Below are 25,477 nucleotides of genomic sequence, written 5' to 3' on the forward strand. Positions count from 1 at the left end.
AGCCCCTGCTCTCTTCAAAATAAGGGATTTTTAGAAAACATCAGTGGTTAGCAGGATCATCTTATATCATTCATTAATTTATATAAGCCCTTCATAATTCAGTTCCATTCTTAATCTACACTTCTTTTTCCAGAAAATAATTCTATAATTTGTCCTTTCTCTTAAAGCCTCAGGCATTCTTCCTTTAAATTTCAAGGATATTCCTCTAGATAGAGTAAATGAATTCTTCCAAAACCTCTGTCTTTCCTCTAAGTCACAATTTTTTTTCAGAGTTCTTCATTCAGGCATTCAAACTCAGGAGTGTAAAACTAAGCAGACTGAGTGTGAAAAGGGCCTTCCTGTAGTCATCTTCTGCTCCAGAGATGAGAGCGCTGTGTACGTGGCGTCACGCAGACTCTCTCTCTGACACGGTGTGGTCTGACTCTACCTGGAGTCCCCTTTCATACATACTCAGCGGTCTTTCACTGATTCACAGTAGGCAATTCATATCTGGGCAAACCACCACCTATGGGCATTTATAACTTTGTATTCCTTTATTATAGATAACAACAAACTAGAATGTTTTCCTAAAAGGCAAGCAGACAATGTGAGACGGCTAGGAGATAAGGAAATAAGGTAGTGAAGAGCTTGGAAAAGCAAAGCAGATCACTGAGACAAGCAGCAAATATGCAGTATCTTTTTAAAAATGAAGTAATTCTTTAAAAAAAAAATACTCCAGCCAGTGACTTTTTAAAAATAGAATAGCTTAAGACTCAAAATCACAGAATACTATTCATAGAGAGGACCATTAGATGATTTGGAGGAAAAAATGCCCCCTCTAGTAAGTGCGAAAAACTGATATGAAACCTTGTCTAAAGAGAGAGTTCGCTTAACAGGACCCTTAGAAGGTCATCGTGCAGAACTGCTGAGAAGAGCAAAAATGTTTCCAGGAATCAAGGAGAAATAGTTTTGAATGTGCTCACTTTGAATAAAACAATTCCAGGTTTAAAACAAATCTAAAAATGTCTTGATGCAGAGGATGGACGTAAAACAGGCACACAGTGAAAGAATGGGAACTTAACAAATTTGAGGCGATTGAATCACTTAGCATTTCAGTGTTGCGTATAATTACGGCTCTTTATAGTCAAAGGGATATAAACAGCTCAACTGCAACTTGGTCTTGTTAGAAGAACATTTGGTACAAAAATCCTTTATCTGTACTTCTCCCTACAGCCTCTTGTTTCCCACAGTAAAAAAAAAAAAAAAATAGGAGCAGGCTTCTATTATTCATATATACAAGAATCTCTTCCTCTAAGGAACATTTCTTAATTGTCTCCACTCCGAGTCGCTCGCTTTTGTGCTCCACCATGGCCTCTGGTGTATTATTGCAGAGCTGATGTTTCACTTCCTTCCTTCACGTCTATCGGCAAGTCGAGTAGCACCTCCACAAAATTCCTCAGAGACATGTCTCCAACACCGTGGCCACTACTCAGAGTCCAGTTACGCCTCCTTGACAACTGCAAAAGCCTATTTCCTCGTCCCCCTCCTTCCACGCTTTTGACTTCCAGTTCCTTGTCCATAGGGTTGAATTTCACCTGTTTAAGATACAAATTGAGATCATGGATCCTGCCTGTGTCTCCCTTACCCTTCCACCCTAAATATGAAATCATTGGATGGCTTTCCACTGAACTGGGGATGCAACCCAAATTCCTTGAGAAGTTGTGCAGAGACCCGTACGATCTGGCTGGTTTTCAACTGCCCCACAAACTACCTGATTCCTGTGCTCCACCACCCACTGCGCTTCAGCCATACTGGTCTCCTTTCTGTCTTGCAAATACCAAGTTCTTTCAAGGCTCTGCGTTGCCTGTTCCTTCTAGCTGTCTCATTTTCTGTTCCCTCCTGTTTGACATACTCCTGGTATAATCTTAAATGTCACCTCCTCAGGAGAGCCTTCACTAGCTACTGAATCTAAGCAACTAAGGAAGTTACCTGCTGCTCTGCCCGAGGCATAGCACCGCCCTTGACTGATGGAGGGAATGGGAAATAGGTGTTCTGTTAGTTTCCTAGGTCTGCGGTAACAAACGGCCACACACGGTGGCTTAAAACAACAGACATTTATTCTCTCAAAGTTCTGGAGACCAGAAGCTTGAAATTGAGGCATTGGCAGGGCTGTGCTCCTTCTGGTCTCTAGGGGAGACACTTCCTCCCCTCTGCCAGCTTCTGGTGATGCCAGCTGTTGCTGTGTGAGAGCATGGCTCCAATCTCTGCCTCCGTCTTTGCCTGGCCTTCTCCCTTGTGCCTCTGTGGGTTTTCTTCTTCTCTGTCTCTTATAAGGATGCCTAACTTTGGATTTAGGGCCCATCCTAATGCAGTATGATCTCATCTTGAGATCTTTACCTTAATGAAATCTGCAAATTCCACATTTCCACACCAAATTTCCACATTTAAAGAGAAGATGCTAGTTCTTACCTCCTAAGATTTTCTAAGAACTAAACTAGAAAATTCCTACAAAGCACTTAGTACAATGCCTGGTGTTTAAGAAACACTCAGCAATTGCATCTCAATGTTTTCTCATTCTGATGGTAAATTCAATTCTGTGACTAAGTGAAATATTGCTTAGTTTAAATACTTGCTTCTTATTATTTCAATATATCTAATTTATTTTTACTCTATCTCTATTTGTCCCAATCATTTTTAAAACTACCATGATCAAGTTGTAAACAGTTTAATTTTTTGGCAGATGCAACATAAGGTAAAAGATCACTTCCCAGTCCTAACATTTTTCTTTTCATTATCTCCCAGTTTCTTTAAAAAACAGTGTAAAATTATTTTATACTCATTTTAGAGGCAAATATATATAAGATAAATATATTTTATTTTTATTTTTATTTTACAGGCAACCCTCAAGCCTACTTCTGTTGTATGTAGATGTAACCACTTCCACTGTAATCTGAGATGTATGTATTTAACTTTCTTGCATTTCACTCACTTTTAATAGGAACTAACTTTATAATCCATTATAGAGAAATCATCGAAATAATATTTACAAAGTACCTTTAACTTTGTAAAGTATTGCCACAAGCATTATCCACTTCATCTATTATTCACGTGCTCATCCAACAAGAACTATTTTTGGTAGCATTCTTGGCTCTAAGCTGGGAGCTGGAATAGATCTAAAAGCTCTCCCCCAGTAGTTAGGAAGCACAGGAATGGGATATGCTAAGCACCGGGATGGGTACACATGCCGAGTGCTGTGGTAGTTTAAAGGCAGGGTAAATGTCTCAGACTTGAGTGCAGGGCAGTGTCAGATAAAGGGTATATCTTTAGTACATAGATGTTAGACCTAAAGGGGAAAAGAAAAATTCAGAGAGAAGGAGCAGCAGATGCAGAGGCGCAGAACCTTACACGCCTGGAGTCTGGCGTTGAGGAGAGAGTGGCACGAATTGAGGGCGTACAGGAACCGGAGTCAGAGCCCAGAGGGCTGGAAAGCCACTCCTTGGACATGCATGGACTTTATTCCTAAGGTAATGAAAAGTCACTGAAGAATATTAAGTGTCATGAATTTATCTATATTTTGGAAAGCAGCACATTAGGAATTAGAAATAAATCGGAGAAGAGCTAAACAGAGGCGGGAGAGCAGGAGCTCCTTGGCTATCCTTAAGGGAAGCCTGAAGGGTCTGCTCTTTGCCCTGTGTGTGAGGTTGAAAAGAAGGGATTGTATTCAAGTGACATTACGAAAGCAACTAATACTTGGCATGCAATTGGATGCCATTTCTCAATTAATTTAAGTGACTTTGCTTCAGTTTATTTGAACATGTATTATTCCCTCTCTAAATAATGTTCTTCTTAACTTATAGTAACAGATCTTACCATGTTGCTTTGGAGAAATCTCTTCATTTTAGAATCTGAAACCCCTAAGGAGAGTTTGAAGTTAAGTCTCTAGGTTCAGTTATTGTCTCTTAGCTTCCTGTATGTTCCAGTTATCTAATCCCAGAAAAGAAGTTATACCCCAAACTCAGTGGCTCAACGCAGTAATGATGTATGGCTCTCATCATTTTCTGGGCTGTCTGGGCTCCGCTTGCCGGTTCTTTTCCATATGACGTTGTCTGAGCTATTCATACCCAGGACCCCGGCTAGAACTGCAACATTCAAAGTGGTTTTATACACAGGGCCTGGACCTCTCCTGGGGTGGCTGCAAAGGCCATGTCTCTTCGGCGAGGAGTTAGATTTCTACATGATGGCCCGGGGCTCCAACACTGAAATTGGAAACTGTGAGGCCTATTAAGGGCTAGGATGAGAACTGGAACAGACTTACTTTAGTTGCAGTCTGTTAAAAAAAAAAAGAAAGCAATTCATACTGCTTACCCTGATCAAGAGGGAGAGACAGACTTCACTTCCTGAAGGCAGGACTGGCAGGAGTATACGGGGTGAGAGGAATTACCTGTAGGCTTTCTACCATGCGCCGTCATCTGCGCTGACCCATCCTGTAGGCTGCCTCTGCGAAGCAGATACTCTCTTTTCTCTATTATCTTCTGCGAGGTAAATAATATCGATTTAAGGGCATACAGCAACATGTACATGTTTATAAAACAGATTATCCCTCAGAATATCAGTTTGATGTAGGCATGTAAAACCTTTCTTTCTTTGTATATGCCTCTAAGATATTCTTGAGACACATGGCTTAGATACCACTGCTAGTGCATGAAGCAGCTATGCCATTTCTTGTACTTTCTCCAGCTTCAAAAGTGATGATAAAATTTCATGAACTAGCAATTCTTTTGCTGTAAGATACAAATTTGATAACGATCCCACACAGGGAGAAAAATCTCCTTATAGTCTAGTATTTTCCAATTACTAACCTTAGAAGGGGTGGTTTATACGTCCCTTTGGCATAACCGTTGGTCAATGAGTGCTAATGGAGTACACAAAACCAATGATGGAAGATGAAGAGTCGTTAATTCTCAGAGGTCAGTAAGGCGTCCTGTTTACTCTAGACAAAAATTTTTAATTGTGAGGTTTAGAGGAGCCCCCTTTTTGGTAATGTGATAATTACTCTCTTTTAGGGGGACTAGCGCAGGCTGGCCCTCCTCTGCTCTCTCTGATTCTTTCATGACTACCATTCCAGCTTGCCTTCCTATATGTTAACTCAAATAGCAATATTATTTAGGCTCTGAACTTAATAAATATATTTTACACTTATACAGACAAGTATTTATTTGAAGGAGGCAGAATTATATGGAGTCTGTTGCATATTGTTTAAGGGTCCTTAAATGAATGCACTTCATAGACTCATTAGAATGCAATTTAATTCATAGAAAATTCTGTATGCTCTATGTAAGCCTAAAATTTAAGAGGGCAGATTTTAATAAATCTGAAACACACACACACAAAACACCAAAAACAAAGCAAAAACAAGCAGCAAGGCAAAGCACCAAGTCACCTCGAGGCCTTGCGCATTCTGCCACTAACCCTTTTGGGGTCAGTGATTCAGTGATTCATAAGCTCAAATCTTTTTAACTGAATATGGGGACAATATGGATGTTCATCCAGCCACAGACACCTGCCCCCTTGATTTCCAGTGTCGATTTTGTTTTTCCTGACATCAAGGTATCTCTTTTCAGCCTCATCCTTGCTTCCCAAAGCTGTGTGTCCTGGTAGAGAGGCAACTTAGCATTCAGAATGAATTCACAGCACATATAGGAAGCTACACTAAATGTCTGAGAGCAAGGGCCATGGTTCATTTTGTCTCTGTTTGAGACAAGGTTACTACCTGTTAAAGCTGTATGATATTGAGAAATTATATCAACAACTCCCTGAGCTTGTACGTCTTTTGTGTAACATGAGGATAACAACGGCAGGAACCTCAAAGTGCTATGATGAAAACTCTAGGTAAGGGTCATGCCTGGTGAGCCCTTTAGAAGAGCACCAGCCACACGTATCAATTGATAATGGCCTTCAGTCTCATTAATGAGAATCCAAGGTTCTAGTGAGTAGACAGCAGCCGTATGCCACATGCACGTAATGCTCAGAGTGTATTAAACTTACTCACTTTATTTTCTAATTTTCTGGTTAGAAAACAAAGGTGACTGTCTCTCTCAATGGTACTTCTCTGGTGACTCTGCAGTGAGCTCTGCTAGCCACACAGTGCCCAAGCCCGGCACCAGCCCTCCTCCGTAAGGGTTTACATCATTCTCGGAGGCGTTCGCCCCTGGGGAATTCAGTTACCTGCCCTTTGCCAAGTGGGGCCCTGCTTTGGGCTTGCAGATAGTCTTTGCACAATGTATGTGCTAAATATATTTCTCTCTGTTTTCATCATTCTTTGAAATACTCTTTTTAAAAAATGTTCTTTGGTTAACATGAAAGCTTGTACCTTGACAGTAAGACTCAAATATCTTTTCTTGCTAGCAGCCACCTGTCAGCAGGTTGGAGCTGGGCTGTCACTACACTTAAACTAAAATATACCTTCAGTGGTGTGAAAACCAACTCAAGACAACCTAGCTTTCACCTCCCTTTATTTCTCTGCACTATGTCACCTGCAGGACTGTGTCCCTCAAATGGTAATGTCATTCTAGCTGTCACTCACACGCTTGCCTTCCAAGCCATACAAGAAAGAAAGCCTGCAAGGGAATTCAGAAGTCCTTGCGATTTGTTTGCTGATGTGCCAAGAGCTATGACCGCTCCTTGGAATCACAAAAAGCCTGATTTTCACCTTTTTTTTTTTTTTTTTGGCTTTCAATGTACTCTTCCTTCTAAGCAAACTCCTGGCTTAAAAGGAAGAACCAGGGGTTCACTATGATGCACATGCCTGTGGTGAGAACTCGTCACATGGTCCCACTAGATACAAGCAGGATAGGAAATATAGTTCCTGCTTTGCCAGCAACAACGCAACACTGCAATAGGGGAGCTCAAATCTTAGGGAAACAGGTAGCATCTCTGCTCACTGGGGAACAGAGAGAACACAGCTCTCTACCACTTTGCATCCTTTCCTTTTCCCAGCATTTCTAGGCAATACACACATCGGAGGTTTTTATAGGTAGAAGTGTTACCAATAAAATAAATAGCATTGCTTAGAAAGCACTGCTGTTTATCCTTAAATCATATGGAAATAGTCTGGCATTGTTCTAAATCTGAGATCAGAAGCTTATGGGAGGGCAAATTTTTTTTTTAAGTTTGAAGGCTTTGAAGTCAAGTTAGGCTGGATTCTAATCTCCGCTCTAGCCCATACAGTAAGGAACCTTGCACAATTTATTTAACCCTTCTGAATCTCAGTGCCTCCAGCAGCAGCACAAGCTCAAATAATAAGATCCTGCCAGGACCATAAAAGGTATTTGCAAAATAGCGCCTCCCACAGCATCTACTGGAGTGGGACACATACATCCCCTACGGCCACCCGGCAATTCCATTCCCAGATATACACCCATCACATACACAAATTTACCAAAAGTCAAGTACCAGAAAGTTCAGAGCAGCAGTGTTCATAAGAGCTAAAACATAAAAAACATACATATGCCCACCAAGAACAGACTGGACAAACAGACTGCAGTATATCTTACATGCAATGCTACACAGCGATGAAAATGAATAAACTACAACTACGTGCACCAATACGGATGAATCTCACACATACTAAGCCAAAGTTATAAGTACACCTACTGTGTGATTCCATTTATAAACAGTTCCAGACTGATGAAATGAATATGCGGTCAAAAGTTCCAATGATGGTCCCTCAGAGGGGATTACTGAAGGGGTGCAGAGTGAGAACGGCTGGTATTGTTCTCTTCTGGAATGAGGGTGGGGGGCTGGTTACAAAGTGCATTCAGTTGGTGAAAATTCATTAATTTACCTCAATAAAAAGTTTTTTAAATCGCATTCTTCCCCAGAGAGACTTGCATTGCTCACGAGTGTGCCACCAGCCTTTGAAAGGTGGCAAAAAAATGAAAAGGAGCAGAAGAGAAATGTGAAAGTAAGCCCAAAAGAGGGAGGAGAGGTGGGGAGGATGCCTAATAAGGCTACAGAGGTATCTACCACTTTTCTAGAACCTGCCATTTTGTGTTACGTGTCCCAAATCCCTGACAATAACAAAAGGGTCCAGGACACTTTCCCACAGTGACACTGGCATTCTTGTTTGGGCTAAGTTTTATTGTTGCTAAAAATACAAGTCTTCCCTATGGGCAATCCACTACATGTCTTCCAGATTACAACGTGTCTTTCTGTTCCATATGCCACCCTGTCATTTCTGTCATTGTGATTCTTCTCTCCTGCGTCATTCTGGGGAGCGAGGGCTATATGTATGTGTGTCTATTGGGGGAGGGAGGGTGCTGATCCTTACTAATCCCAGTCCTGGCAATCTGTATCACTCACCCTCATCACCAGTGAGGGCTCCCAACTTCATGATCATGCAAAAAGCCTTCTCTGCTAATATCCCCCCCAGGGAGCCTAGCCTCTACAGGGGCAGCCATGTAATAACTTCAGCCTGTGCTCACTACACTTCTACGTATTTAATGAGACAGCCATCCATACCCATAAATACACGGCATGTGTAGTTATCACATAATAAAGGGTCAGTACAATCACAGCACTTGAAGTCATTGATCAACACATTTGCTTTCATTTTATGAGTATTTTATAAATGTTTGCCTCAGTAAGAACCTTAAAAGATCACCTTCCCATGTACTCTAGAAAGAACAGTGAGGCCAAGAGAGTTGGATAACTTGCTTTGAAACATAAAGATAGCTGTGGCAGAACCAAGACAAAAATCCAGATTTTCTGCCCCCTCTCCACCATCCTTTTCACTAACCCCATGCCTTTATAGGGCTTCTGTTTATCTCCACATGTCCTGGGCATAGAATGAACATGATTCTAGCATTCTCCATTTCCTGTTTCAACCAGAAGCCCCAGATCTGATGTCTACGTAAATAAGTCTCTTGGCTTTTGCCTTAGACAAATACACTGACATAACGTTGTTAGGGAGTTTCTGAAGAAAGCTTTGTCAGTTAATTTTTTATTTCCTCAATTGTTGAGTTTTGTCTTTTTACTTTTTTGAAATATTTCTAAACTTAAAGATACAAGAATAGTATAAAGAACTTCTATATAACTTTACCCACACTGATCAATTTTTAACATTGGTCACAGCGGCTTCATATTCTCTCTTCCTCCTCCCCCCCCACCACACACACACACTCATACATTATTATTGTTATGTATTCTTTGAGAGAGATTATTATTGTTATTTTTCTCTGAGACTAGGTTGCATAAATCATGTCACTTTACCTCCTAGCACTTCAGTGCCTATTTCCTAAGAGAAAAGATATTTTCTTACATAACCACAATATAAAGATCAATGTTAAGAAAATTAACTCTGCCACAATATCCTTATCTAGTCTATTGCTCATATTCCCACTTTTTCAGTTTTCCCATTGATGCCTTTTAGAGCGTTCCCACCACCCCGTCTAGGACCCCGTCCAGTATGACATACTACATTTGATTTTCACACCTCTTTACTCTCCTCCAATCTGGAACGTTTCTTTAGTCTTTCTTTTCTTTCATGATACTGACATTTTTGAAAAATGTAGGCCTTTTTTGGTCATAGAATGTCCTTTGATTTAGATTGTACCAATTAGTTTTCCTACATGATAAATCACCCTTAAACAGAAGCTTACAGCAAAAATTTATTACAATAAAAATTTATCATTTCGCATAATTTGTGGGACAGCCAAATGACCCTTACGGTTTGGGCCACCTGGGCTGCGGCGGGTGGTCTAGGACGACCTCCCTCACGTGTCTGGCAGTTGGCTGAATAGGAGCTGGGGTGAGAAGGATGACTTAGCTCCGTGTCTTTCATCATCTCAGCCGGCTAAGCCGGGCTCATTCCTGCGATGGGCCGCAGTTCCCACGCTCAGCAAGAGCACGAGCCCCAAGGCACACATGCTCTCCAAGCTTCCTGTGCATCACAGCTGTTCACGTCCCACTGGCCAAAGGAGGTCCCAAGTCCAGCCTGGAGTCAGTGTGGGAGAGCATGCCCATACATCATGCATACAAGAAGTGGGACATCTGTGGACATTTTTACAAGCTACCACAGCAGCTAAATGCAGGGGATAAAATTGTCTTTTTTTTTAAGGAAGAAAATATGCTATTAATGGAAGAAATGAGAAGGCAAGACAGAAGCCTCCAAAATAGCGAGATATGAACACTTAAATTTATAACCTTGAAAGACTCTGAAATCAAGATGCCACGGCAGTGAGGGAAAAGGGCCTGTAACAAGCTGACTGGGAAAGGGTCCGTCACCCAGCTTTTTTGTATTGCTCAAAGGGGTCACATTTAAAAGCCTGTAAAAGAACTGCAGGGCTCACCCTCTGAAGCTCTAATGCACTTAACATAAACAACTGAACGCCAGAGAGTCCCGTGCCGAGTAATAGGTCCGTGTTATAAGAAAACAACAAGTAGGGAATGAGGAAAAGGGAAAGCGATGCCCTCTCTCCCTGCCGGGCAACGGCAGTGAAGACCGGGACTGCTAAGTGTGCTCTACAGCAGGGGAGGCCTCAAAATATCAAGCTGACCTTTTTTTTTCCCCAAGAAAATATGGAAATCTAGACTTCAATGTGAAATTCCCAGATTTGCAAATGTTGGTTTAAGTATTTTTCAGAGGACAAATTTCACAGGCTGAGTTTGGCCCAAGGGCCATGAATTTGAAAACCTGACTCTTCTAATCAAAGATCAAAAAAAAAAAAAAAACAGACTATAAGAACAGAGAGGGTTTAAACACTGAATACGTGAAACGCTTACTTGACCCCTTAGAGAGATACAACACCTCTCTTACTGTGGCTGTGCAAAATATACTTCCACTTATGCTCAATAAGGACAAGACTTAGCATCATTTACATTGCATGGACACAGCTTTACGCTGGGTAACTAGCGTTTTTAGCGTGATATATCACATACAGCACAGATGACGGAACTGTGCAACACTGGCGTAGGCAGACATCCAAGAGGTAATGGAAACTGACAAAGGATAAGACCATCACAGAAATTCTGAAGCCAAAAGCCTGCGTTTCTTTCTTACTTAAGGAAAGGAGAGTTTTGCCAGTCACGCAGTCGCCCTGAGGAAAACAAACTGCTGATTTAGAGGATGGGTTTGTTTTGAGGTTACATTTGTCAAAGAGACAGGAGGGGTCAGCTTAGAGACACATTCAGAGTCAGAAGCCTTCCACCAGCTGACTGCCAACGTGTGAGATGGCCACTGATTGGCTGCCTTTCAGAGAGTAATCAGTGACAGACAAAAACACTTTTAGATCCTGTTCTGGGGTTCGATTTTACCATGGCTAGAGAACGGGCTGTCTTTCCCTGGGAGGGTGGGGGCTGTTGTGAATGATCAGAACTCTGGAGAACAACGGGGGACACTGCAAGGGTTCGATGCACGGCTTCACGTGGCCACGGATGCCCCTTCACAATGGGCTCTGAGCTTATTGCAGCGTGGGGCGCGGCTCTCCACGACATCACGGCTGCCCAAGCCTAAGTCAGGGCCACTTCTCATCTTGGCCTACGAAGAGGTCTGTCAGCCAAAGCCCGCAGGTCTTGCTCCTCTGAAAGGCAACGCTCCCGCCCTCATGAACTACAGAAGCTCTAAGTCCCGAGAATGGCATTTTGTTAAAAACATAATCTCTCTGACTGCCCCAACACTAGGGCAAAAGAGGAGAATAAGACAAAGTGTGGGATATTGAAGAGGAACAGAAGGGGAAAGGAAAAAAGAAAACAAAAGGTAAAGGTAGTCTTGCGTTTTATACAACGATGTTTGGAATCAGAGAACAGATTTACATTCAGGCAGCTTACAGCGTTCCTTTCTGTATACTGCTGATGAGAGAGTTCCTGAATCACACGACTCACCTTTTTTTCTTGGTGATATCATGTCCCTAGCTTTCAGTAAAATAGGATGTGGGGTATCTCTTTAGAAATATGAAGCCCAGGTTAGATCGCATGTGAGCTCCCCCTATCCTGACTTCCCATGTAAAGAGGGTCATGGTCAGTCACAGAGAACTGGAAGGTCTCCCAAAAGGACCACGGGCAGTAGGGGAGCCAGGACGAACCTTGCTGGCTGTTCAGTGACAAATGACAACACCATGTATTTCAATCGGTCTTACATCTACCGAACCCTGGCAGGTGGAAATTTCTCTCCGCTTTTCACAAAACTGATGGGATGTAAGGAATGACTTTGAAAGCTACATGACAAGAGAATGTGTTGTTTCCCATAAATGCTCGTTCATCCATTCATTCCACAAACACTGAGCATTAACTAAAGGCATAGACTTCAGAGTACAACAAAATTTATCCCTGTGCTCAAAGCACCATAACCTTAAAAGGAGAAAAAGACCCAGGTAAATTTACATACCAGGTGAGTAGAGATAGGACCAGTGCCTGAAGGAGGGAGGTATCTGAATAAGTAACATTCCCTGTGGGCACTGAGAATTCACTGAGGTGATGTGTGAACTGGATCTGGAAGGAAAAGAAAAGGTTTGCCAGGTAAAGGAAACTGCACGTCCAGGGCCCCATCAGAGATTCACTTTGGGTGAACCATAGGATGAAGGTTCTTGACGGGAAATGGAAATTTTAAAGTAGCTCTGGCCTTGGATTTGGCCACAGACTCTTAGTTACGACACCAAAAGCACAAGCAACAAAGGAAAAAACCAGATTAATTGGACTTCATTCGAACTGAAAACTTTTGTTCATCAAAGGACACTATGAAGAAGGTGAAAAGACAACTTACAGAATGGGAGAAAATATCTTTAAATCATATACATGATTAGGGTCTCATATCCAGAACATATAGAGAACTCTTAATAACAAAAAAAGACAAATCTATGGGTAAATGGGCGAAGGGCTTGAATAGACATTTCTTTTAAAAAAAGAGACTAATGGCCAATAAGTACATGAAAGGACGCTCAGCATCATTAGTCATTAAGGAAATGCCAGTCAAAACCACAATGAGGCCTGTAAAGACAGTCTCTTCAGCAAATGGTGTTGGGAAAACTGGACAGCAGCATGTAAAACAATGAAGCTAGAACACTCCCTTACACCATACACAAAAATCAACTCAAGATGGATCAAAGACTTAAACATAAGACAAGATACACTAAACCTCCTAGAGGAAAATATAGGCAAAACATTATCTGACATACATCTCAAAAATTTTCTCCTAGAAGAAATAAAAGCAAGAATAAACAAATGGGACCTAATGAAACTTACAAGCTTCTGCACAGCAAAGGAAACCATAAGTAAAACAAAAAGACAACCTATGGAATGGGGAAAAAACTTTTGCAAATGAAACCAACAAAAGCTTGATCTCCAGAATATATAAGCAACTCATACGACTTAATAAGAAGAAAATAAACAACCCAATCCAAAAATGGGCAGAAGACCTAAACAAGCAATTCTCGAAGGAAGATATACAAATGATCAATAGGCACATGAAAAAATGCTCAGTATCACTAATTATCAGAGAAATGCAAATCAAAACTACAATGAGGTGTCACCTCACACCAGTCAGAATGGCCATTATTCAAAAATCCACAAATGACAAATGCTGGAGAGGCTGTGGAGAAAAGGGAGCCCTCCTATACTGCTGGTGGGAATGCAGTTTGGTGCAGCCACTGTGGAAAACAGTATGGAGATTCATCAAAAGACTAGGAATAGACTTACCGTATGACCCAGGAATCCCACTCCTGGGCATATACCCAGAAGGAACCCTACTTCAAAATGACACCTGCACCCCAATGTTCATAGCAGCATTATTTACAATAGCCAAGACATGGAAACAGCCTCAATGTCCATCAACAGGTGACTGGATAAAGAAGAAGTGGTATATTTATACAATGGAATACTACTCAGCCATAAAAACCGACAACATAATGCCATTTGCAGCAACATGGATGTTCCTGGAGAATGTCATTCTATGTGAAGTAAGCCAGAAAAAGAAAAATACCATATAAGAGCGCTCATATGTGGAATCTAAAAAAAAAAAAAACAAACAAAGCATAAATACAAAACAGAAATAGACTCACAGACATAGAATATAAACTTGTGGTTGCCAAGGGGGCGGGGGGTGGGAAGAGATAGACTGGGATTTCAAAACTGTAGAACAGATAAACAAGATTATACTGTATAGCACAGGGAAATATATACAAGATCTTATGGTAGCTCAGAGAAAAAAATGTGACAATGAATATATACATGTTCATGTATAACTGAAAAATTGTGCTCTACACTGGAATTTAACACAACATTGTAAAATGATTATAAATCAATAAAAAAAAATTCAAAAAACCCCACAATGAAGTACCACTTCATGTGCACTAGGATGGCTATAATCAAAAAAACAGAAAATAGCAAGTGTTGACAATGATGTGCAGACATTGGAACCATCATATATTGCTGGTGGGAATGTTAAATGGTGCAGCCCCTGTGGAAAACAAGTGTGGCAGTTCCGCAAAAAGTTAAACATAGAGTTACTATATGATCTGCCAACTCCACTCCAGGTATATATCCAAAAGAATTGAAAGCAGGTATTCAAATAAAAACTTGTGCACAAATATTTGTAGCACCATTATTCATGATCACCAAAAGCTAGAAACAACTGAAATGTCCATTAACTAATAAATGGATTAAAAATATGTAGCATACCCATACAATGGAATATTATTAAACAGCTACACACACACACACACACACACACACACACAGATCCTTACAGAGGTAATCTTAAAAGGCTTAAAGAGTAACACAGCAGTTTAGTATTCGAGAAAGAGTCTAGATAATTGTAAATAAGTCACAGGAGGGGGAATGGTGACAGGGAGATCAACTGCAAATGATTGCAGAGATGATGAGGGTTTGAATTAAGGCGTGGCAGCAGAAGTGAAGAGGCTGGCATGAGATAAGCTTTTGAAATAGAATGGATAGCGGTTCATGATCGGGTCCAGGCGTGAGAGATTATAAGGAGCTGGGGACACGCTGCTGGTTGATGGTAGCATTACCCAGGCTGTGATAATACCAGGGTCAGGTTTGAGGGGAGTCCTGAAACTTGAGCATCTGCAGACTGCGGGAGGGTGTGCAGACAATGGACTTGCAGAGTGACCTTGAGATGTGGGCAAAGACTGAGCTTTCAGAAGGCTAAGAAACAACTGCTTCTTCTGACCAGCCCCAAGGAAAGTGGGTCCATTCTGGCCCACGCGTCTCATCACTTTTCAGAACAGCAATCCTAGGTTTTATAGAACAGGCAGCAACAATCTCAGAAACTCTAAGAGTGAATCCTGATTGTGCTACAGATGGAATGAAAGTGTCAAAAACACACTACTTCCTGGATACATGAAGAAAATGAAGTGGAGAAGAAAGCACGGGCAAGGATGTCAGCTGGGGTCATTCTGCTGGAGTCATTCAAGGGACGCCGAGTGCCTGAAATTGCCTGAAAGAAATTTTTCCTTTCTGCACAAACCAGCAGTTTATGCAGAAAGATAAAACTGATCCTGAAAGGGTTTTCTGAGATAGAATGGACGGGATTTAGCGAATGGTGGAAAGACTATGACAGAAGCGGGAAAATGAGTGGAGCATGGCGGGGGTGGAGACACAGGGAACAGACATGAAACAGGTTTCAGACACGTACAGTTCCTGCTGGAGAGGACACACACATGCCTATTTAGAGAGTTAGCTTCTCATAAGAAAGTGAAGGAGGGGGCACTCTGAAGGTGTGCACAGTGTAGACGTAATGGCTAAGCTTGGGTGGGGACGGATGAAGACAGCACAATGGGGGAAGCCCAGTCATAACGTGGGGAAAGGACCATTCTGCATGGAACTGGCTCCCGTGTATGGAGGAGGGTATGTTGACCGCACCTGTCTAACCAGAGAGAACCAAGGATGCATTTCCATTATGAAAGCACTGAAATCATGCTTCTCTTTACTCCGGTGGAAGGCCCCATTCCGATAGGCTTTTCCTGTTTTCTTTGCAGTAGCATTTGCAGAGTGTATGCCTATGACAGGAGTGTGTGTTAGCCAGCCAAAGAAAACCAGCAAGTCCACCAGCCTCCTCATCCCTTTGTGAAAATTGCCAGCTAAGTCTTCTGGCTGATACAGGAAAAAAACAGAGATTAAATGCAAGGTCTTTTACTTCAGAGAACATCGACACCAGACTCCATAAACTCTTACAAGAGCAAATATTTTTGTGGTTCAGGACTATTGAAACAGCAGTCAGTTTTTCTCCCCGCACCAGGCTTGCCTCCTTTCAATGCATTATCTAAAATGTAGCCAGGAAAACATATTTCAAATGAAGTCTGATCTTTTACTTACTCTAAGCCTTCAAATGGCTCCTCAGGATAAAGTCAAATTCAAATGTGGCTCACAGGGCAGTGAGCAATGCAGCATGCACTTAACTGTCTGACACCGGTTTAGATTATTCCCTGCTCTGCACACCCGGATTTAGAGGGCGGTCTGAACCAAGCTTGGAAAGGTAGCTTAGTTCCCTGTAAGCAACATTAGATGCTCCACTCCTTGATTTCAGAAGTCCAATGCCTTGATCCTATGATCCAATTCCACTCTTAGGTATCCACTCAACATGCGTGGCTGCTCACCAAAGCCACGCACGAGGACATTCACAGCAGCACTATGTATTTAACAGCTCCCATTGGGAAACAACCCAGATCACCCAGATGAATGTGAATAAATGTCGTATCTTCTTAAAGGGGCCTACTATGCAACCACGAGACAGAAGTGACTGCAATGCTATGCAACAACATATATGAATCTCACAAACAGAACACTGGGGAGGGGGGAATCAGGTACAGAGAGCATTTACTGTATTAGACCAAGTATATGAAGGACAAATACAATCAAAACCAAACTACGGTGTTACAAATCAGGACAGGGTTATAACTTGCAGAGAAAAAGGGCAGGTTACTCTCTAGAATGGGACACGGGGGCTTCTGGGAGGCAGGGAATACTGTTTACTGATCTGAGCAATAGCTGCATGGGTGTTTGCTTTGTGAGATTGGTCAGGGTGCACACTGAGGATTTATGCACTTTTTCTGTTTACAGAATGGTTTACACTTTTGAAAAATTCTCTGCCTTCATACTCATCTACTCTTTGCACCTAAATGACTTGCTCTTCCAACTTTCAGTAGCACTTCCTCCAGAAGCCCCTTCCCAAATTCCTAGACTATTTTATTTAAGCTCACCCTGCTGTGTGCTCGAAGTCCCCTGTTGTTCGCCAGTCCTAACAACTTACCACATGTAATTACAACTACTTGTTGAACCAAGGTTTTGCAAATTGGCTTTATGTCTCTTTGCAGGCACATTGTGAGAGTGCACACATTTTAACAGAGGGCACGTGAAGGGAGGAAGGTTGAATAAGACGCTCCCAGAGGCAGACTGTCAGCCCCAGTGCAGCGCAGAAGATAAAAGTGTGAACTAGTTATCTACTGTTTTGTGACAAACGACCACTCTTTTAGCAGCTCGAACCAGCACGTGGTTATTCTCTCACAGTTTTCATGCATCACAAGTCCAGGTGCAGACTGGCCGGGTCCTCCATTTGGGGGTCTCATAATCAAGGCTACAGTCAAGGTGTCGCCAGGGCTGCACTCCTTTCAGGAGTCCCGGGGTCCTCTCCAAAGCTCACCCGGTTGTTGGTCGCACTTAGTCCTCGCCACTGTCAGACTGAGATCCCCGCTTTCTTGCTAACGGACAGCCAAGAGCCACCGTCTACTCCTAGAAGCCACCCATCTTCCTTGTCAAGGAGCCTCGAGCAGACTTCTCAGCATGGCGGCTGCTTCAAGGCCAGCAAGGGAGAGTCTCTGACTAAGAAGGGACTCATATAACGTGAAAGAATGAGGAAAATACAATCCCATTGCCTTTGCCATACCACGTAACCTAATCGAGGCAGTGCCATCTCCTCACTTTTGTCATATTCTGTGGCCTAGAAGAAAGTCCTGGCTTCTGTTCACATGCAAGAGGAGGGTGCTGTATAAGGGCATAACTCATGAAGGGTTACCTTAGAATTCAGCCTACCACAAGAGGGTAATATTTGGAGATTAAGGAAGATGTTACTAACTGCCCTGAAACCCCACATTGGAGATGTGGGAACCAGCCTCCAAGATGGCACCCTATGATGAGACACTTGTATCATCCCCTCCCACACTGTATCAGAGTTGGTCTATGTGACCAACAGAAATTGGCAGAAATGATGACAATGTGACTTCGGAGGCCCGATCATAAAAGACAATGTAGTTTCTACTTCTCTGCCACTCGTTCTCGGGAAGGCTGGCCACCATGCCATGAGGACACTAAAACACCCACATAGCAAGGAATTGAGACCTACTGCCAATAAAGTTGTCAGGTACAAAAAGAATGCCATTTAAATTTGAACTTCCGACACACAATGAATAACAGTTTAGTGTAAGTATGTCCCAAATACTGCTTATGGCATACTTACGCTGCAAAATTATTCACTGTTTGTCTGAAATTCAAATTTAACTGGGCATCCAGGGTTTTGTTTTTGTGTTTGTTTGTTTTCCAAAATCTGCTACCTTTATCTGCCAACAGACATGTGAATGAAACGAACTCCTCAACCCAGCTTCAATCAAATCTTCATCTGACTGCAGCCAAAGCTGACATCTTGATTGTAACCTTGGGAGAGACCCTGAACCAGAACCTCTTGGCTAAGCTGCTTCTTAATTTGTGACCCACAGAAAGTGCAACCATATATGCTCATTATTTAAAACCACTAAGTTTGGGGAGCAATTTGTTACACAGTAAATAATGACTAATATGGTCAATAACTATCTACCCATTATCTTGGCCAATCAGCCTGTCTCCTTTATGAGACACAATAATCGAGAATGGTTCCATCATTTAAGAAGCCAACCCCCTTCTCCAGGTGAGGAGTAAGAAGATAGCTCAGAAATGACAGTTAAGTTTGTCATTTATTAATGAAATGCCTCAGTATCTATTTGATTGAATCTAATCTATCAAACAGGACCTCTTTGTTAGGGAAGTCAGAAGGCATTTTTGGTTGTTCTTGCTTACTGAAGTTGGCAACAGCAGCTTCAACGTAACAAAGCCTGACAGCTTGATTCAGCTCGAAAATGCTGAATGACAGGCGAGTGATGGCTGTTGTAAATATAAGGTCCTGCAGTTCCCTGAGCAAAGATGGGAATGGGCAATGCACATCAGACAACTGAGGGACCCGCCAGTGTCCACTCTGCCGCTGGAGGAACGGAAAGACGTTTAAAAATGATTTACACATTGTTAAACATGTAGCTGGAAAGAAGGGAAGAAATGGGGAAACAAAGGATCTTATGAGCCACGGTTCTCAACTTGGGGAGATTTTGCCCCCCAGTGGACACTTGGCATTTTCTGAAGACATTCTTCATTGTCAAAGTGGGGGACAGAGGTGGTAGTAGCTACTGGCATCTAGTGAGTAGAATCCAGGGATTCTTCTAAACACCCTACAATGCACAGGAGCGCCCCACACAGCAAACAATCATCTGACCCAAAACGCCATTACTGCCAAGGTTGAGAAATCCTGTTCAAGAGAGGTATCAGTGAGCTATTTGTTGTACTGACAAGTCAGATTGCTGTAATTCTCTGGTACTCAGAAAATCTCTCCTCTGACAACATTTAGTTCATTGATCTACACTCTTTCATTTATTCATTCCATTTTCATTCAGATACATTTATTTGTTCATTCAGTAAATTTTTATCGAGTGCCAGGTGCTCTGGGAAAAACTCATCCGTATACGAAAATCCATTCAACCATGACATAAATTAGTAAGCACCTGGAAGTGATATGGGGGATGAATCAAATTTGGGTTCTTCCCTCAAAAAAAATAAAATAAAAATTTTAGTTAATACTAAATGCAAATGAAAAACAAAGTGGAAAAAAAATGAAGCTAAACTCAGCTGACTAAACAATCAAAGCTTCATGTAATTCCAATAATGGGGAATTTTCTTCAAACAAACATATAAAGAGCAGTTGTCACAAGCCTGTAGGCTAGGTGAGTGCATCACTGGGCTAATGTGTGACACTAGCTGGCCATGTGTCTTTTCACTGATTCACCTTCAATTTTCCTTATTCTTCTATGGCATATAGTAATTTACAAAGAGGTTAAAAAAAAAAGGCATTTAAAAAAATAGAAATCGAGACATATGGCATGAATGTCTACAAAACCAGTGCACACAGGAACAGTGGATCTGGGTAAAGGGTCATATTGGTAGGACTAATAAATAAAGAATAGTAAGAACACAAAGAAAAAAAATAGCAATCAAGTGAAACTGGAAACTTCGGTGATGAGTGGAGTCAGCTCTAGGATATACACATGCCTCGCACAAAACTTCAGCTCAGAAGACACTCTGAACAAACATTTCAAGTCAGCAAAGGCAAGGGTCTGTGCGTGCTCTGAACACACTCTGTATGAAAGGTGAAGTATCATAATAGCGCTATTCGAATCAGAAAATGAGAGTATCTGGGAGTCCTGGAAGAGGTTTCAAAGGCAAGAAAGGCAAAGGTATAGTCATATGGCAGTCTGACTGACGTGCAGGATGCGGGGAGGAACATGAGGAAGGGACACCTGTGGAAAGGCCACGACTACAGTTTAGAGGGTATTCAATGCTCAGTAAGACCCGCACATCCAAACAGAGGCATGGAGGAGGGAGGGAAAGAGGGAAAATATCGTTTATATTGTTCAGTACTACTTGAATTAAAATCCTCTTTATATCACCTCACACCTGCGAGAATGGTTATTACCAAAAAGGTGATAAGTGTCAGCAAGGGTGTGAAGAAACGGGAACCCTGGGCACTGTTGGTGGGAATGCAAACTGGTACAGCTGCTATGGAGGACAGTATGGAAGTTCCTCAAAAAATTAAAAATAGAACCACTGTTTGATCCAGCAACCTCAATTCTGGGTATATATCCAAAGGAAATGAAATCAATATCGCCAGATCTCTGCACTTCCATGTCCACTGCAGTATTATTCACAAAAGCCAAGATACGGATGCAACCTAAATGTCCATTGACAGATGAATGAATAAAGAAAATGTGTTATATATACAGAGTGTAATATTATGTAGCCATAAAAAAGAAGGAAATCCTGCCACTTGTGACAACATAGATGGACCTGGAGAACATATGTTCAGTGAAATAAGCCAGACACAGAAAGAGAAATACTGTATTCTCACTTACATGTGGGGTCTAAAAGAGTCAAACTCAGAAACAGAGTAGAACAGTAGTTGCCAAGGACTGAGGGGAGGGGAAATAGGGAGATGCTGGTCAAAGGATACAAACTTTCAGCATAAGAGGAATAAGTTCTAGGGACCTAATGTACAGCCTGCTGACTATAGTTAGTAATGCTGTACTGTATCCTTGAAATGTGCTAAAAAAAAAAAAAAAAGTAGATTTTAAGTTTTCGCACCACACACCAAAAAATGGCAACCATGTGAGGTGATGGATGTGTTAATTAACTCGACTGTGGTGACGTCTCACAATGTACATGTATATTGAATCATCACATTCTATATCGTAAACATATACAATTTTTGTCAATTACACCTCAATAAAACTGGGAGGGAGGGACTATCTTTAGCAAAATGGGATGTCCTGGCTCTCATAACCAGCAAGAGTGTGATTCTAGTTAGAGATGCTCAAAGCTGAAGGTCCAGGACACCAGAACACTAGGTAGGTGTCAGCTTTCTCCTTTTTTCGCTCTGTTCTCTATGAAATAAAACCATCGTTGCTTACAACTCTGGGTTCACAACCTCACACATCTATGCCCAATGAGATTCCCAGTTCAGAGGGATCCCAGGGAAAGAGTCTGACTGGCCTGACCTGAGTCACAGATCCATCTGTTGAACCAACTACCAGGGCGTGATGAGACTCTTCATTTAATGGCCCTCAACCGAAGCATATGATTAGACTGAGATAGAAGCAATCACTCAAAAGAAGGAAGGTAAATAAAGATCTGACAAAACAATCCATGCCTACAACCTAAATGTCCAAAATGGCAGAAGGGTTTGATAAATTAGGGTATGTCAATAGAAAAGAATATTAAGCAGCCATTAAAAAATTTAAATTATGTTTTATAAGTTTAACAAGATCCCAATGAATGCAAATATTTTCTGTCGAGAATTACATAAGCTAATCATAAAGTTAAATGAGAAAATAGACAAGACTGGGCACAGACCTGAAAAATAATAAAAGCCATGAAGAATGACAAGTGCTGTTAGAAATTAAAACATATTTCTCATGGCACGTAATTTTAAAATATGGAACTAGTGCACAACTGGAAATGTCAATGTAACTGACTAGCCTAGAATTATGGGAGAGAAATACAAATGGGATTGAGCATATGATAGAAGGGGTATCTCAAACTTGTTGGGTAAAGTTGGACTTTTTAATCAGTGGTGTACGGACAATTTGGTAGCCCTGCGGGAAAAGATGAAGCTGGCTCCACACTTCACATTGTGCCCTCAAATCAAGTCCAAATGCATCAATGATTTCAAGGTAAAAGTTTGAAATCTTACAAGTACTAGAGAGAAGAAAAGGACAAATTTCTCTATAACCTGGGGATAGGAAAACTTTCCTATGATTCATGGGAAGTATATAACTCAGAGGAAGAGAACAAATGTTTCAATACATATTTTCTTTCCTATCCTTTCACAAGTAGCTAACAATCAGATTCCTAAAGCCCTGGCCATGCCTCTACATTATCTATAGACTAGAACATTTCCTTGTGGGACCCTCCTTAATTTCCACTCTGTTATTTCCATGCATCTAACCCAATCTTTTTATTTTGGTATCAGCTTTCATAATTTGTTTCAAATATTTTGAAAGAGGGTAAGTATGAAAAAGAAAATAAATGAATGAAAAAAAAAAAGAGAAGAAGGAACTGAGAAGAATCAGAATAAAGCAAAGGGAGAAAGCATACTAACTATAAAAGTTGATATAATGGCCATAAATATTCATCACATTAGAATCAGAGGTTCCTAGAAGCTGGAGCATGAAGGGAAAATGAGGCTACATATATTTAGCTTTCATTAAGGAGAGTGAATATCAGGAAATACAGAATTCTCCTGGCACTGTAATCTCAAAGAAATTAAAACCTTATAAGGACTAACAATGCCCAACTCCCAGGGTTGTTAAGTGAATTAAGTATACATAAAAGCCTTGATCAACTGCAAAGTATTATTTTACACTAATTAACATATAACTCTCTTTTCTATACTTTCAGATTTTCCTCCTGCCAATCCCTCCCCCGCTCTCCTTCCTCTGTCTTTCAACACAGTCGAGGCTTGGTCAGTCAGGGTGCCTGGAAGAGGGGACCTACGGAAGAATGAGGCTGAGTCAGAACATAGCATTCCGAGGATACCCCGGAATCCTGGTGCTGATAGGAAGCAGCAAAGGAAGGGAGATGCCTATTCCGGACCAGTTCAGCGGGCCAGAAAAGAGCCTAGCTTGTAGACAAATCCTAAACCAGGAGAACTGCTTTTTCTTCACAGTGGAGTCTCGGTTTGAGCTGCTCTGGAGTCACCAAGGGAATTGAGACTGTCTGGGTGTGTCTGTGGGCCGAGTGGGTTGAGTCTGCCAGAAATCTCTTTTTTGGTTGGTTTGTTTGTGGAATTAAGGGGCCTCTTGGGACAAAACCTACGAAAACAAAAGAAAAAAATCCTGCATAACCAGCTTGATCCAGATACCCGGTTACAGTGATCAGAGAGCTGGGGCTATTTTGAATACTGCATGAAGTCGGTGAGCATTAGCTCTAGCCAGCATCTACTACTGCACAAATGTCTGCCTTACGGAGGGCGCCTCACCACATTCATTACAAACTCTATGAAACTCCCGGGCACAAGAAGCTGCTACACAGAGGATGACAGAGAAAAGAGAGATTCTCCATCCTCCCCACACCAGATCGCCAGGCAAGAGGAGCAGTGTACGGTGGCCAGGACTCCAGTGGCCACAAACTCAGCTGGGAGGAGGCAGAGCCTGAGATCAGCTGGCCCGAAACTGGTGATTTGTTTGTAGGCACATTTTATATCCCCTGGTAGCTCTCGAAGCCATGTAGGGTGGGGGACAAGGAGATGGTGAGGGCCCTGACACTGCAGGAAAGGGGGAAATGAAAAGAGGTTTCCTTGTGATGTGAGAAGGTACATATCATCAGCTTGGATGTAGTATCTTTTCAGAGCGCTTTTCAGTTCAACAATGATCAAGCAAACAGTTTGGACTAATCAGAGGGAAAATGCCTACCTGCTTCAAGTTGTCAAGAGCATCCATCTGCCATGGTGGCTGGGAGGACAGCTGAGCACAGAGCACTAGGCCATTTCAAATCTTGGCTCTGTCAGAAACAAGCAGTGAAACTTGGAACTTGGACCAGTAACTCTTAGGGATAAAGTTCTTTGTCTATAAAATAAGGAGGCTGGACCAGAACAATGACTTACAAACAGTACTGAATGGAAGTCTCCAGTCTACAAAGTGCCTTAGCTGAGAGGGGAGCCCTGAGGGCTGGCCGGGGACAGCCCAGGAACCCCGCTTCTCCAAAAGCAATGGCTTCTGTGTGTGTCTGTTTCACCAGTCCGGGCTGCTTAGTTGTTATAAAGTTTGACAACCACATAACCAGACTAACCTTGTTATTCATGAGAAACACCAAAATAAAGCTGTGAGAACGGATCGATGTTAGCAAGAGAGGGGGTGTTTATCTTGCAGATGTGCCACTCTGAACTGAATAAGGACCTGGAGCAAAACGGGACTTGCTAATACAAGGCAGGGAGACCTGCCACCTGGGTCACGCTGGCTCGGCTTTTGGGCAGTCAGAGGGATGAAGCTGGAGGAATGGGTCGGGAAAAGAAATAGAAGGAGGGAGAAAGATCAGAGGACTCCTGAGCACCCATGTGAGGTAGGCTCAGAGGAGCCGGGAGGGGCTTGGAGGGCACTGGCCAGGCAACACTGGCCCTGTCTGCTGCTCTCTGCAGGGATTTCTGCTTTACCGCAAGAAACAGGTGATTTCCGGAGCTGTGCCAGGCACCGCTGGGTCTAAAAGTAGGTTTACAAAAATAAAACCAATCATCATAATGCTGGAATACTTAAAGGTTTACAAACCCAAATCCCGAAGATTCAAAAGCCTCTCTTAAATGAAGGTCTGTTGCAGTGAAAATGAGCTGGTTTTTCGCAGGTGTCCACCTATCAGGGGGCCTACTGAGAGAGGTTTCTCAGCAGTTACCCATCATCACTTTGGGAATGCTTGAAAACAGCAAATTATTTTTTGAGGACGAGAAAGTAATGACTTTGTTCAAATTCCTGAGATTATAATTTGCAATGCTCAATATTTCTTTTTTCAATTCTATCTGCCCCTAATACACATATAAATATTCAGTAGTGAAAACTGAATTAAGGGGATAATTAGTGGATGAGTCCAAAGTCACAATTACAGTAATTCGACGATTTCAATTACTCTGGCGTTCTCTTTGACAAGGAGGACT

The 25,477-nt window shown here is 41.9% G+C and overlaps 1 long non-coding RNA gene across 1 annotated transcript; it reads right to left on the bottom strand.

The window, feature by feature from the left end:
• Positions 1–209: 209 nt before the first annotated feature.
• Positions 210–24,379, bottom strand: LOC135319443 (uncharacterized). Its single transcript, XR_010378029.1, has 3 exons — positions 24,249–24,379; positions 4,421–4,511; positions 210–1,574 (listed from the first exon to the last, which is right to left on the bottom strand). It is a non-coding gene; the product is annotated as an uncharacterized LOC135319443 (long non-coding RNA).
• Between the last annotated feature and the right edge of the window lie 1,098 nt (positions 24,380–25,477).

This window comes from Camelus dromedarius, chromosome 27 (genome assembly GCF_036321535.1).
Source record: "Camelus dromedarius isolate mCamDro1 chromosome 27, mCamDro1.pat, whole genome shotgun sequence".
Classification (NCBI taxonomy): Eukaryota; Metazoa; Chordata; class Mammalia; order Artiodactyla; family Camelidae; genus Camelus; species Camelus dromedarius.